This window comes from Anser brachyrhynchus (assembly GCF_964034855.1).
Source record: "Anser brachyrhynchus genome assembly, chromosome: 3".
Lineage (NCBI taxonomy): Eukaryota > Metazoa > Chordata > Aves > Anseriformes > Anatidae > Anser > Anser brachyrhynchus.
In genome coordinates this window covers 59,856,945-59,869,853 of record NC_137696.1, presented here as the reverse complement: position 1 = coordinate 59,869,853, position 12,909 = coordinate 59,856,945, and the positions used below count along the sequence as shown (strand labels likewise).

Sequence of the window (12,909 nt, the reverse complement as noted above, 5' to 3'; positions counted from 1 at the left end):
AGACATTGGGGAGTCTGGCAAAAGGTTTTTGAATATTTGGATTTTGTAACAATTTTGTAACAATATGCTATTTTGGATATCTGCAGTACTGTTGAGATTGTACTGACCTTTGCCATAGCATTACATATTATTAGCTCTTTATGATAGGGGCTACAAGGGGGCTATATCACTTCAGCATGTTTACTGCACTTTTATTTTAAGCATAAACCATCCACTGTTACTGATGGAGGTACCTAAGGACAATGTGTATAGGGCACCTATGTGTTAGCATTTGTGTTTTACATCCATGTCTTAAATCCTCATCTTAACATTTTGTCAAGGATTTTCATTGCTGCTGTCTCAGTACAATAGCCAACACCTCAGCAGTGGAGCAGCACTTACGTTGCAGACAAATCCAGGTGAATACTAGCAAATATTATAGAATATTTTCGTATCTTGATAATTTCAAGGCTTTCATCCTGCATTTGTCCTTTTAATTTCTCAGATGAAAGATTTTAAATCTGCCTGGCCTTAATGTCTGTATTTGCTGGTGTCAACTGGCAGACAAACTGGGAGAGATTTTGTCCCTCCACCTCTCCCCTGCTGATTTACGTGGATGGGGGTGTTGATCACTTTCTGTTGTCAGCATTTGTTTTCTTTTCTACTTGAGGCATATCTTAAGTGTAGAGTAATAAATAACATAATTCCAGCTCTTATGGCTTCAGATGGCACAGTGCCCTCTGCTCGAACTCTTTGGAGAGGGAAATACTCCAGCTTACCGTCAGAGTTTCATTTGCAAGCTTTACTTTACCTTAGTCTTATTTTAAAAATTTCAAAGCTTTGCCTCCACAAATCAGGTTAAACTGTACATTACAAGGGAACTGCTTGACCTTGAAGCAATCCTTTTTGAGGCAGAGGTGACGAAGGGGTTGGCAGGCAGGATTTATTGTGCTCTGAGGAATGCAGAGGGAGCACATGAACATAAATATACAGAGAAACAGGAGCGGGAATCACAGATGGATCTGGCAGATAAGGCTTGGGCCTGTATCCATAAGTAGGTCAAAAGTGTGATGGTATCATCTCCAATGGAAATACAATTCAAAATCTGGTTTGGATGGTATATGATGCCAGACAAGCTTCATTGGACATATGAAACATTATCTCCATTATTCTGGTAAGACTGCAGAGTAAGTAGGATAGTCAACATATATTATAGGCTTGAGAAACTTGGAGCAAAATATATAAGGTAACTGGAAATATTGCACAGAAAACCCTCCCACTGAACAGTGCCAAAATCATGTGGGGCTGTGCGCTAAAGGACTTGAAGAGCTGCTCACTAAAGCCAGTAGCAGCAGGAGGCGGCTGGTGGCAGAGTTATTTGTCCACTGAAGAATACATGGACCTGACACGTATGAGCTGACTCCGTTGGTTCTTGTTCCGCAAAGCAAGAGGAATAAAAGAGAAGCATAAAGGTTGGATGTTTTTAACAGTTAGTCCAGGCCCTTGCAAAAAGGTGAGAGTCTCCTTGTCAAGGGTGAGTGGGAGATGTGTTCGTATGCACATTTAGGGAAACAATCTGTGTTTGCTGGATTTGATTTTCCAGTGCATTCCCTAAAGTGATTATCTGACATTACTGTGATCAAGTCTTTTAGTGCTCTAGCACTTTTCTTACTAGGACAAATGCAGTGAAAGTCAGAATCCTTTATTATTATTTTTTTTTCCCAACTTGCTTTTTAATAACTTGTTGCCAGGTAGAAACCCCTAACAAGCCCTCCCCATTTCTAATCCGATTCTACCCCCTGTGCTGGCTGCCCATCTTTGCCTTCTGCGACTCTCTGATCTCTCTTTGGTCTGCAACTCTGTCATCCTTCTTTCAAGGTCTTCAGGGTTTCAGCTGGCCCAGAGAGAAAGGGAAAAAAAATCATGCTGAAAACGTTGAAAGAGAGTAGTAGTGGAGAGAAATGAAAGGAGATAAGTAGGCGTGGGAAAAGGAGACAGAACAAGCACAGCTGAAGAGTCAGAACAGACTACATATTTATTTTCTTTAAAAAGGTAAGTGGTTGTGTTTTGAAAAGCTCCTGCTGTTGTTCTTACCAGCAGTAAAGCCTTTTGTTTGATTTTTTTCTCATTTTCCTGACTCTTTTTTCCTTTCTCTCACTCTGCATTAAAGGTTTAGGATGTGACCTTTCAGAACATGGCTGTTGGATTTTGGGGTCCTTGAATGATAGTGGCTTATTATGTACATATTTGCATAATGAGTTAATTAGGCATAATATGTGGTTAAAATTAACTACACTGCACTCTTTTTATAGGAAGTCAGCACAGTTTTCTGCCAAAGTGTCTCCTTAGACATCCTCTTGGGGGCCTGTTAGGATTCCCTGCCCACTTTCAGATGTCACTAACTTCTGGTGATTAATTTGTGAGCTCTGATACATTATATATGCAGAGTATACATATAACCACCTTACTATGGAATTTTAGGATTATGTAACAATGTCAGTTTATATTTATTAAAAAAGAGGGGAAGATAAATTCATTATTATAATAAGGAATTTGATAATGTGATTAAAATTCATCCAAAATGTGCATAAATAATAATAATTAAATCCATCTTTATTTTTAGTGGTGGACTACACATAATGTTCATTTGGCTCCTATGACGGGTGTGTTTCCTGTCCTTCCTGTTTGGAGAAGCAATGCACCTGTGAGTGGCAGCCAAGCTCATGAAGTGTTTTCTTATAGGTATGTCCAATTTGTGATGTCTATAAACCTGTGTAATACCCGTCACTGTGGATCTGTGCTCCTCAAGGTGCTCCATGTTGACCCTCTTAGGTCTCCCCATCCATGCTGAGTTTGATTTCTAGTACTATGTTCATGGGATAAGGCAGGACACAAGTTATTGTCTTTTCTTTAATATTGTCTCTGTACTTTGAAGTTGGCCCTGCTTTGAGCAGAAGGTTGAGCCACAGACCTCTGGAGGTCTCTTCACACCTCAGTTATTCTGCAATTCAATGGTTATTTGTCCAGTGACATGACATCATTGAGTATTGATGTACTTGCCATTTCAGCAACCATTGATCGGAACAAGGCAGCAGACCTAGCTTCTCTGAAGCAGAGCTAAAGCTCCTATATTGCAGTTCCTTTTATGTATGATAATCTATTTTCCCTTAAAGGGCAATCTAGAACAGCAGATTCTGTTGCCCTTTCGCACATGCAGGCTTACTCTGCATTTAGTACGGTATGAGACGTATTCCACTGTCTCTCCCATGGCATTGCATTTCCAGTGTTCTGTGTGCCAGGACTTTACATTACATTCACCTGCTATTATATTGCCTGCTCCAGGTGATGTAAGAAGAGCTTTGAGTAAAAGGAAATAACTTTAGCAGTGTGTCCCTTCCTGTTCCTGATCATACACCTGGCTAATTTCCTATCACCCCTTTGTCCCACAGGCATCTAAAGCTCCTCTTGAAAGCACTGGCCACTGCCCAAGACAGGATGCTAGACTAGATGGAGTGGCAGCCTAATACATTTAAACAAGATTTAGGTAAGAATTGAATCCAAAGTAGAATTTAGAAAGCAGCCCTAAAGGCATGATTGCTATTTTTTCTCTATTAAAATCCAGAAAAAGAAAATCTGCTTTTAGTTAATTCTCAGTGTTCAATGTTTTACACGGCAGGAGAAATAAATGACTAGTAACCAATGCCTGTATGTGCCACAGAGGGACACAAACACAACTCTATATGTTTATTTATACAATAACTGCTTTCCACAGCCCACTCTCTGGCCTCAGAACCAAAGGTGGATGAATCATGTCCTTTCAACACAGTGAAATAATTGAAAAAATATAAACTGGATTATGTTTTTTTTTCTTTTTTTTTCCCCCCAAACAATATATCACTATAATTATTAGCCCCAAATCTGGAACATATGTGTGTCTTCTGAATGAAATCAAGCAGACAAAAGCACGGGTCATGGAACAATAGTGTGTAGTTGCATAAAAATTAGGTATTTGCCATCCACTTTTAAAAAAGCTGTTGTTGACTTTGTAAGCATGTTGACTTTGCATCACAGGACCTTTATGGACAGGTTTAAAGGTGTGGTCATTGAGCTGCAGTTAGCTGCTTAGAGAAGCATAGAAAAAATTCATGAATGGGACAGGGTGAGATAAAATCTGCAGTGGCTCTGAGGAAGACTAGTAATATGGATGATTTTTATATGCCTGTTATATGTTTAATACAGTGTTCAAGTTTTTACTCAACAAATTCTGATGGGTGGGTCTGGGGGATTAGGAGGTTCTTTCCAAAGAATTTTATGGCTACTGGATAAAGCAAAGATTTTCCATTTTTCTATGTGAAAAAAAGGCAAGAGATGAAAAGGATGTGTAAGAGGTGAGTAATTCCAGCAGAATACTTTGGAGAAGAGTAGTCCATGGAGTTTCTTTCCATGGAAAGCAAATGTATGGTTGGCAAGATCAGGAATTAGTTGGAAAATTTCTGACAAAAGTGTTTTTCATTAAAACGTGTTGATGGATTGAGATGGACATCTTTTGTGGAATTGCACCACTTCTGATAAAACTTCCATTGCATAAGATTTTCAAAAACAGCGTGGAAATTTTTGTCTCTTTTTCACACTGGGATGATAGAAATCTTTTCTCCTGCTTTCCTCAGCAGGTGTGCTGTTAGAGCTCTCATCCGCTTCACGTTCCTACTCTGACTAATTCCTACTTCAGATGTGAATTTCATTCTCCTGTTTCATATGTGATTAAAAGCATGTCTTCTGCTAGGACAGTTCCATGTTTCACTTAAAAAAGGGGAAAGAAAGGAGGTCTATAGCTCAGTGCCTGTGCAGTTAGTGGTGATTTTGATTCCTTATTCTCCTGTTTCCTAGTTACTATTATTATCATAGAAACCTAGGAGATTTCTGGTTTATCTCAGATATTTTTACTGGGCAGGAAAACCTTTTTTTTTCCTTTTTTTTTTTCTATTAACATTTGAAGAAGTTCCAAAGATGCACTGATTGAACAGGATGTCCCAATGTCCTTTCCTCAACCCTCTATATAAAGCATAATTACTCAAGAAAGCCTCTCTATCTCCCTAGATAAAAGAATGGAAAGTGAATATTTTAATAATATGGGTCTGGATACACACATGCTTCCCTATGGTTATGTGAATCTGTTCAGAAAATTGTGTGCTTGAGAGAGATGGAGGGGTAGTGTAGTCAACTGCATCACAGGGAGATAACCCCTAAGAGACATTTATGAAGGAAAAAACTGTGAGTAAGAAAAGCAGTTTTGCAGGAATCAACATGGAAACAGAGCCTGCTATAATCATTCTGAAAGGGACAGATGTTGGCGTTCCACCCTCAGCTTGTCTGGCCTATTATGTCTCTGAATGCTGAAGCTCACAATGTTTTTTTTTCCTCCAATTTCAAAAGTGTCAGACAGGAGACAGTGCCAGTGAAATACCTTATACTGATCTCTTGTTAGCTAACTGCGGTGTTTTGTTCCACGGTTACATGTCTGCACAAGCCGTCATTGTGTCAGTCATAATTACCACCTGTTCAGTGGCTCCCTTCAGGTTTCATCACCTTTGCAGTATTAAGCAGCCAGATGCAGGAAGCAGAGTTGGCTGCCCTGGAGCAGCAACCGTCAGGCTCAGGATTTCAGGGGATAATTGCTGCCTGAGCACAAACATCTCCCTCCTCCCTGCATAAAACACCCAATCCGCTCCTTTATTTGGCAGAGATCAGAGCCTCATCAAATGCACCTTTTGCCCAGGATAGGAAGATAGACCTTATCTTCTGCAGGGGCAACTCAGTGTGGGCTAGATGGGGGACTGTGCAGCTGCATGCCACCATGTGTCACCACATGAAAATGTGGGCCAGGACTCCTTACTGGAAAGGGGCTACACCGTTCCTGTAAATCCCCTTTTATCTCTTTTGTAGAAGGTATCAGCTGCTTCTGGCGTGGACGTCTAACATCCTAGGAATCTCCTGCACTTGGGGACTACTTCTGAGTAAATCTTAGGAGTATCCCTATCTAAATGTGCCTCAGCCTTCAAGAGATATGCTGTGGTGGAGGGACAGATAGATGAGTCCCTGTTGGGGCCAGTCAGGTAAAAAGAAACGGAAACGCAAAAGTGGCAGGCAGTTGAAGATCATTCCTATCAGGCTAGTGTGTGGTTTCAAATGCCAGTTGCCTTTCCTCCCTTCCCATCCCCTGTTTACTCTGTTTTATAAATTCAGCTTTGGCTGCATGACCCAGACCAGCAGGCATGCCAACAATCATGTTGCATTTTGTTCACTGCTTATGACTTCTGGACAGTGTGCTGCTGTGATTGTCACACAGTTTCACTTAAACATATGGCACACGGAGACACAAATTGCTCCAGCATGCAGCTTTCCATGATAGATTTTTACATACCAATTGCAGATGCTGTTTGAGGCTGCTGAGATTGGCGTGGTCCAATCCTGGAAGCAGTGAAATTTTTCTGTTCTGAGAAGTACCTGGCATGCTGGGTTTCTTAGGCTTAATTAGGAAAGCCAAAGATGCTGTCAGACTTTTCTCAATCCAATAGAAATGCTACCAAGCTGGGGTAAGTACGTGTATCATGTCAGAAAGACAAGAATGACAACAAAAGCTTTAAAATAGCAGGAATAAAAAGTGTTGAGAGAATAACTGAGGAGAAAAGAAGCTATTTCATTTGTATCAGAAATAAGGAGATACTTAGAGGTTCAGAATTCTATCATTCTGTCATTATACTGGGATGTCTGAAGTATATTTACCAATACAACATATTTGGGTGGGAAATTTTCCAAGGTCCTTCTCTTATATGAGGTATCCTGAGATAACCTCACAAGAAGAAAACATACAACTGTTGAATATTAAAGCGAAACAATCAGCATAAAGGATTCCAAACTACTGTAAATGTTCCTCCTCATTTACATGTTGAGCGGGACAAGCATGAGGAATGCCCTTTATTTACTCTCTTCCTCTAAGTTGATTCCTCTTTAGTTTTGAGTCTGAATCACAGAAAAAGATTTTAAGGGATTTTACATGAGTTTCTTGCCACTAAACTCTGAATTGTCATTCACCATTGACAAGTTCTGAGTAGAAGGAATTAGTTAATGGTCATTGTTAGTGCTTTTGATGATGCAGAACATGGCACAAATTTGAAGGAGGGAAAACCTGGAGGAGAAACTGATTCTAATTTTGTGCAGACATATTGCACTCTTCAAACTCACATATTTTCTGCCAGACTTGCTGGATTTGAAAAGATGTAGGAAATATGTTAATAAAAAATATGCAACTTCACCAAACTCTAATAAAGAAGAGTTAATCATGGATCTTAAAGCAGAAACTTTGAGCAGCTGTTACATTTCACCAACTGCCACTTGCAATACTGTTTCATACTGCTAAACTTCATTGGAGTGAGTTAGCATATGTAACATTAGTTTTGGATCCACTGGAAGCTAGGTTGTGGGAAATCTCTAAAATCTCTTGGCATTTTAAGCTTCTGAAGTGCTGTGATCCACCAGGATGTGCTGTTACATGGGTAGGGGTATATATGTATAGTCAACAGTGGCACCACTCTTCATTTTCCTTGGTCTCTTGACCTGTCTTCAGTCCTGAAACTCACTCATTTCCCTACTGTCTGTTCCTCACTATCTCTTTCACAAGTCCTTTGAAACAAATGTAGTTTCATTTACTAATGTGACTGCAAAGAACTGTTCCTATATAAAGTCACCTCTTCACAGCTGGCTCTTCTTCTTCCAGCCATCCCCTGCAAGTACAGTTTTACCCTAGTCTCACTTTAATTCCAGCTTTGGAACAAGCTGTGAGCTTGTTCATGAGTGTTATTTCACTTAGGAAGTTATTATACCAGAGTAGGAATTGACTCAGTACAGCGATAGAAATGGAATGGACTGGAAAAGAAGAAATTAGTGACTAACAATTGCTAAGGTGTCCTACTGATCTAAGTAGATTTCATAGCTGAAAAGCCTCGAGATAAGTGTGGACCAGAATCCCAATTGTGAGTATTCTCTATCTCTAGGAAAGCTCAATCTGAATCAGAACTTAGCTGTTCTTTTCTTGAAATATATCAAAACCACTCAATGAGACTAGTACATATAAAATGTTTGTAGTGAACGGTGCTCCTATCATGGGACCGTAGGAAACTGTAATTAAATATTTCCAAGAACCCTCTTCCTACTAGTTAATCTGGAGTATGCTGTATACATACAAAACATTATTCTAAGCATTTTTAACTTGCTTTTACCAAGAACTCTGTTAGAAATTCCAGGATGGCTCTGAATGAACAGGAATTGTTTGGAAACAGCTGGATGTTAGTGAGCCAAACCAGACCTGGATGCTGTGAGCTTGACTGTATGACATGCCTGTGTTTTCATTGAAATCTCATCAGGACACTGTGTCAGACAAATGTGTTCCTGGAGTACAGGTGGCAGGAAAGGCTTGGCCATATGGAGAAGCATTGCTCTTTCTGTCTGCCAAAAGCTGTGCTAGATGCCCCACAAAACAGAAAGAGGATTTGCTGTGGCCTAAGGGACTTGTTAACTCCATTGGACATAACATAATGATGGCAAAAATGTTTTTCTCCATTAGAAACAGTAGAAAAAAAAAGTGGTGTTAGGAAAATAGTGGTCAGTATTAAGTGAATAATGCAGTTACATAAGGAAAGAGCTATAGGAAGGCCTTACCAGTATTGTGGCAAAAATAAAGTAAGAACTTGCCACAGAACCTCTGTCCTCTCTGTTCTTTCTGAGCATATCAGTAGCAAGATCATGCCTATTGTAACTCTTACCAGGAGTAATATGATTCTCTCACTTTTGAGCTGGTCTCTGGCCTATGATGCCCTCTGTGTCACTCACAGTTACGCAGTAACTGAGTGAATCTGTATCTCAGGCACAGCAATGAAGACAGTGACCTGCCAGCTTTTCACTTCTACCCCCAATCTAAGAGGGATTTATTTCCTGATAAGAGTGTAAAATTTGGAGAAAATGGAGTTTAAGACTTGTCGTGTTGGATATCACCCTTATTCTAAACTCAACTGCATCCCAAAGATAGCCTGGATAGGCTGACCTGCCCCAGACATCCCTCACGTTGTACCACTGCACAGCAGTAACTTTCATCGGAGGGATAGAGTCCATTAAAAATCTTTCAGGATAGCTAACAGGACTTCCCTGTTTCGTCATAACTGCCTGAGTGGCTGAAGGGAAGATGGGATAACACTCCCAGAGACTGTGACTATGTTGTTTCCTCATACCCATCCCAGTGCCCTCAGGGAAGGGGGCTTGCCAGGAGCAGACGAGAATGCCTTGCAGCTTCTCCAAGTAAGTGTGATGATTTTTTTCAAATTGCCATAGGTATCCAGCTCATAGCTGCTTAGGCTCCAGACTGAATGAGTTGGCTTGGCCCAAGAGAACTGCTATTCTTCCAAAGAGATGTATTCACTGCTGCTATGACCAAACTGGTGAGCTATGCTGGCACATGTGCAAGAACTGTGAGCTTTGGTATCAGTTACTGCTGTAGCACCTCAAGAGGTCATCTGTACAGGGCCCACTACACCTAAGCTGACCTTGAAAGACATTTGTGCAGCCTGTTCATAAGAGCCACCAGGAGCAGAGATTTCACATCCCCTTCAGCAATTGATTTTTGTGCTAACCTCTCTCTACCAGTTCCCTGAGGTATTTTAAAATGCTTAATCTAAATCCTTAAGCCAATAATAGCTACATGGAGAGAATCCAAAAATAGCACTGACAATGGGTGTTAATACCAGTTCAGAAACCTTAAGCCCTGGATTGTCTGAATACAATAGTTTGGTGGTCACGCCAGATTGGGCCCTTACCAGGAGAGTGCAAGCACCAACCAGCAGGCAAAATTATGTGACGGCTTTCCAGGGGAAGTAAAGCTTCTCATCACTCCCACATGTTCCTAGAAGCCTCTTTGATAAGTGCACGGACAGAAAAAGCTGTGAGATTTCCTCACAGCAGTTCACATGGGAAGTTTTGGACCGGTGTAGCTCAAGGGAGCAATGTGGGGATGCTTGGGTGTCTTTTGAGCCCTGTACCAAATAGCAGAGGGGAAGGACTTTATTTGCCACGAAGGTTAGCTACTCACAGGGGGAGAGTTGTTCTTAGGTGGGAATATTGTTTCTGGTGATTACATTAGTTCACCTAGAGCTTACTAGTGCATCTCCACAAGGCACGGTGTAGCACCATGTGGATGGAGGTGTGTAGCTATGCCAGTGTTTTCTGAATCAGCAACCAACCCAGCAGTTTAATCCAAGAAACCTAATTTCCTTGCTAGACATAAACAGAGCCTAAATCTGGTTAGAATTAACTAGGTGAAGTCTGAGCTCTTTTCTTCACCTCCATGGCATTTTTCTGTATTTCCCAAAGGGCAGATAAAGTGTGGTTCTTCTCCCAAGTCTCTCTAGGCTGGCAGTCATGCAAAAAGAGATTCTCATGTGCTTACAAAGCTTCCCTCTTCCAGCTAGTTGGGAATATGAGGAAAACAGACTGTCTCAAAATAGACCAAGACTTCCATTTTCCATTCTGACTGAAACCACTACATGTGGGGAAAATAATGTTTCCCCCACTCACCTTAAGAACAGCTTTTTGAGGACTCTGCTTTCTCAGTGATTTGGATTCAGCTTGGCTGAAGCACAGCGCAGGGACAATATTTAATTCTTCCTTGCTATTTTCTGTAGCTTTGATTCACTGCAGTGTAATTTTGGAAGCTTAATCTAGTTTCATCAGCCATGACTGGAGCTAGAAAACAGGGCAAGTTATCAGAAGATACAGCAGGGAGATAACTAAAGGAAGTTTCATTTGGCACAAATTATCAGGAAATCCTCCCGAAATCAAGCCGTCAAGGAAATGATGGAAGTACATGATTTCACTAAAAATGAACAGGCACATACACCATAACACATACGCACAGATACACAGCCCTTTTGCATCTCTGAAAGTCAGCTCGCTTGCTTTCTGGGGCTACTACAAATATTTTACTGTATCCTGGCTCCAGCCCAGTCCTCTGCTGTTGCTGGCAGCCATTTTACATCCTCCCTGTCATAAGTTACATCAGAGCAGTGCATTGCGTTTTGTTTTTACTATGCCCTGATCCAAACCCGATGCTTGGGAACAGTTCAGGGTCTGCACCCAGGTCTGAGCACAGCAGCTGGCACATCTACCCCTCACGGGCCATTACAATTTATTGCCTGCATTGTGGGAGACCCAGCAGCCACCTCCTGAGGATGGCTGTGCTCCCAGAGAGCACTTTGTGCCACCAGCAGCTTGCACAGAGAAAGCACAGGCAGCCCATGCCTGGGGACCCCAGCACCGGGGGAAGTTGGGTATTAAAGTGGCAATTGCCAGTAATAAGTTTGCAAAATGATTTCCCTCGGGCATTGATACTGCTTAACATTTTTGCAGCCCTCAGAGAGCTGAGTGCCCCCAGGAGTCAAGGTCAGCTTGCAAGAGGTGCATTGTAGAGATTGGGACCAATAGGCTCTGACTCCATCTACAGCTTCTCTGTGTTTTAATAGGGTATGATTTCTGGCACACCTCAGTGCATCTAACTGTTGTCACTCTTAGAGCACAAGGACAAATTGCTGGCAAAGAGGGCTGCATAAAAATGCACTTGGGTGCAATAGCTATAGCAGTATTTCAGGCAACTTCCTATTGTACATCTTCAAGAGAGAACGTAAGTACTTGTGCTTTGTAATTGTGCATCCGTATCACTGAATATGGATAGCGCTAACAACTGCAGTGTAACATGTTGACAACTATGCACACATAAATATGTATTGCTTTTCAGGCACCACCCAGGCAAAGAGAAAAATGCAGTTTTTATTTTAATTTCATTTGCAATGTCTGAGCAAACAGTTACAAGACTTATAAAGAAAAGTGGGAGTCCTAATTACTTAAACATCAATTCAAGACAAAAGACCTCAGATCTCTAAGTCCCGCTCCCTAAAGCATTCCTATCCATTGCATTGCTCAGATTACACCAATTACATTTTTTTTTTTTTAAAGCTATTAACTCTTGAGCTCCTTGGTTTGTTCTCTATGTCTTTTGGATGACTTTTCAAAATTCAGATCATTCCAAAGTGAAAGCTTTAACCATCCTTTAAACTGAGATTCCTCTTTCTTTTTGACATCAAGACCTCTCTCTTTGATAACTTCAAATGCTTCTCCCTCTCTGCAGTGAGAACTTAATTCTCACCAATGGTTTTGCTTTTCTATCAAACATAGCAGTAGTACCCTGAATGTTGTTTATCTGCTTTGTCCACTGGTTGTTTTCTTTTTCTTTCTTTCCTTTTTTTTTTTTTTTTTTATAACTTTTAAACTATTTAGATATAAACACCATTGTTATTTGTTCAACATTGTTGTGCAGGTTTTTGTTTTTCCTAATTATGTAAAAATACACTTGCTTTTAAAACTCAGTTAAAGCTTCCTTTATGTGTTAGCAGAGCTGTACAATGGAGGTTTTCATCCTGTGCGCTGCTTTCTCAGACTGTGAAACAAATAAAAGCCAAGCTTTTGCATTTCATAACCTTGAAGTTCTCTGAGTAGTTTCACCTCCAGGGCTGGGTAACTGAATGTTTTCAAGCAGCTTAGAAAGGAAAGTGGGGAGGTAGGGTGGATGGAGGAGAATAAGGCAGTAAACAAGAATATGATTTCAGATTTTCGTGATTTATACTAAACCGAATAGCAGCAGGAAAAAGTAGAGAAAGAGAGTCTGTGTACATGATGGAATAGTTTTAGAATTCAAGATGCATATTGTATTAGACTTTCAACATGAAAGGGCAAATGCATTTCTCACAACATCCCCCTTTTTGTTAGTGTTTTTCACCCCATCCCTGTTCTAATGATACTTGAGCCTTGGCAGACTGAAAGGAATGTGTGTAG

General features: G+C 40.7%; 1 long non-coding RNA gene across 1 annotated transcript in view; it reads left to right on the top strand.

The window, feature by feature from the left end:
- The first annotated feature begins 636 nt into the window (after window positions 1-636).
- The window catches only part of LOC308192087, a 29,551-nt gene continuing 17,278 nt past the window's right edge, over window positions 637-12,909 (top strand). The window contains exons 1-2 of the long non-coding RNA XR_013948539.1: window positions 637-2,031; window positions 2,603-2,721. This is a non-coding gene — a long non-coding RNA (uncharacterized lncRNA). The remainder of the gene's footprint in view (window positions 2,032-2,602; window positions 2,722-12,909) is intronic.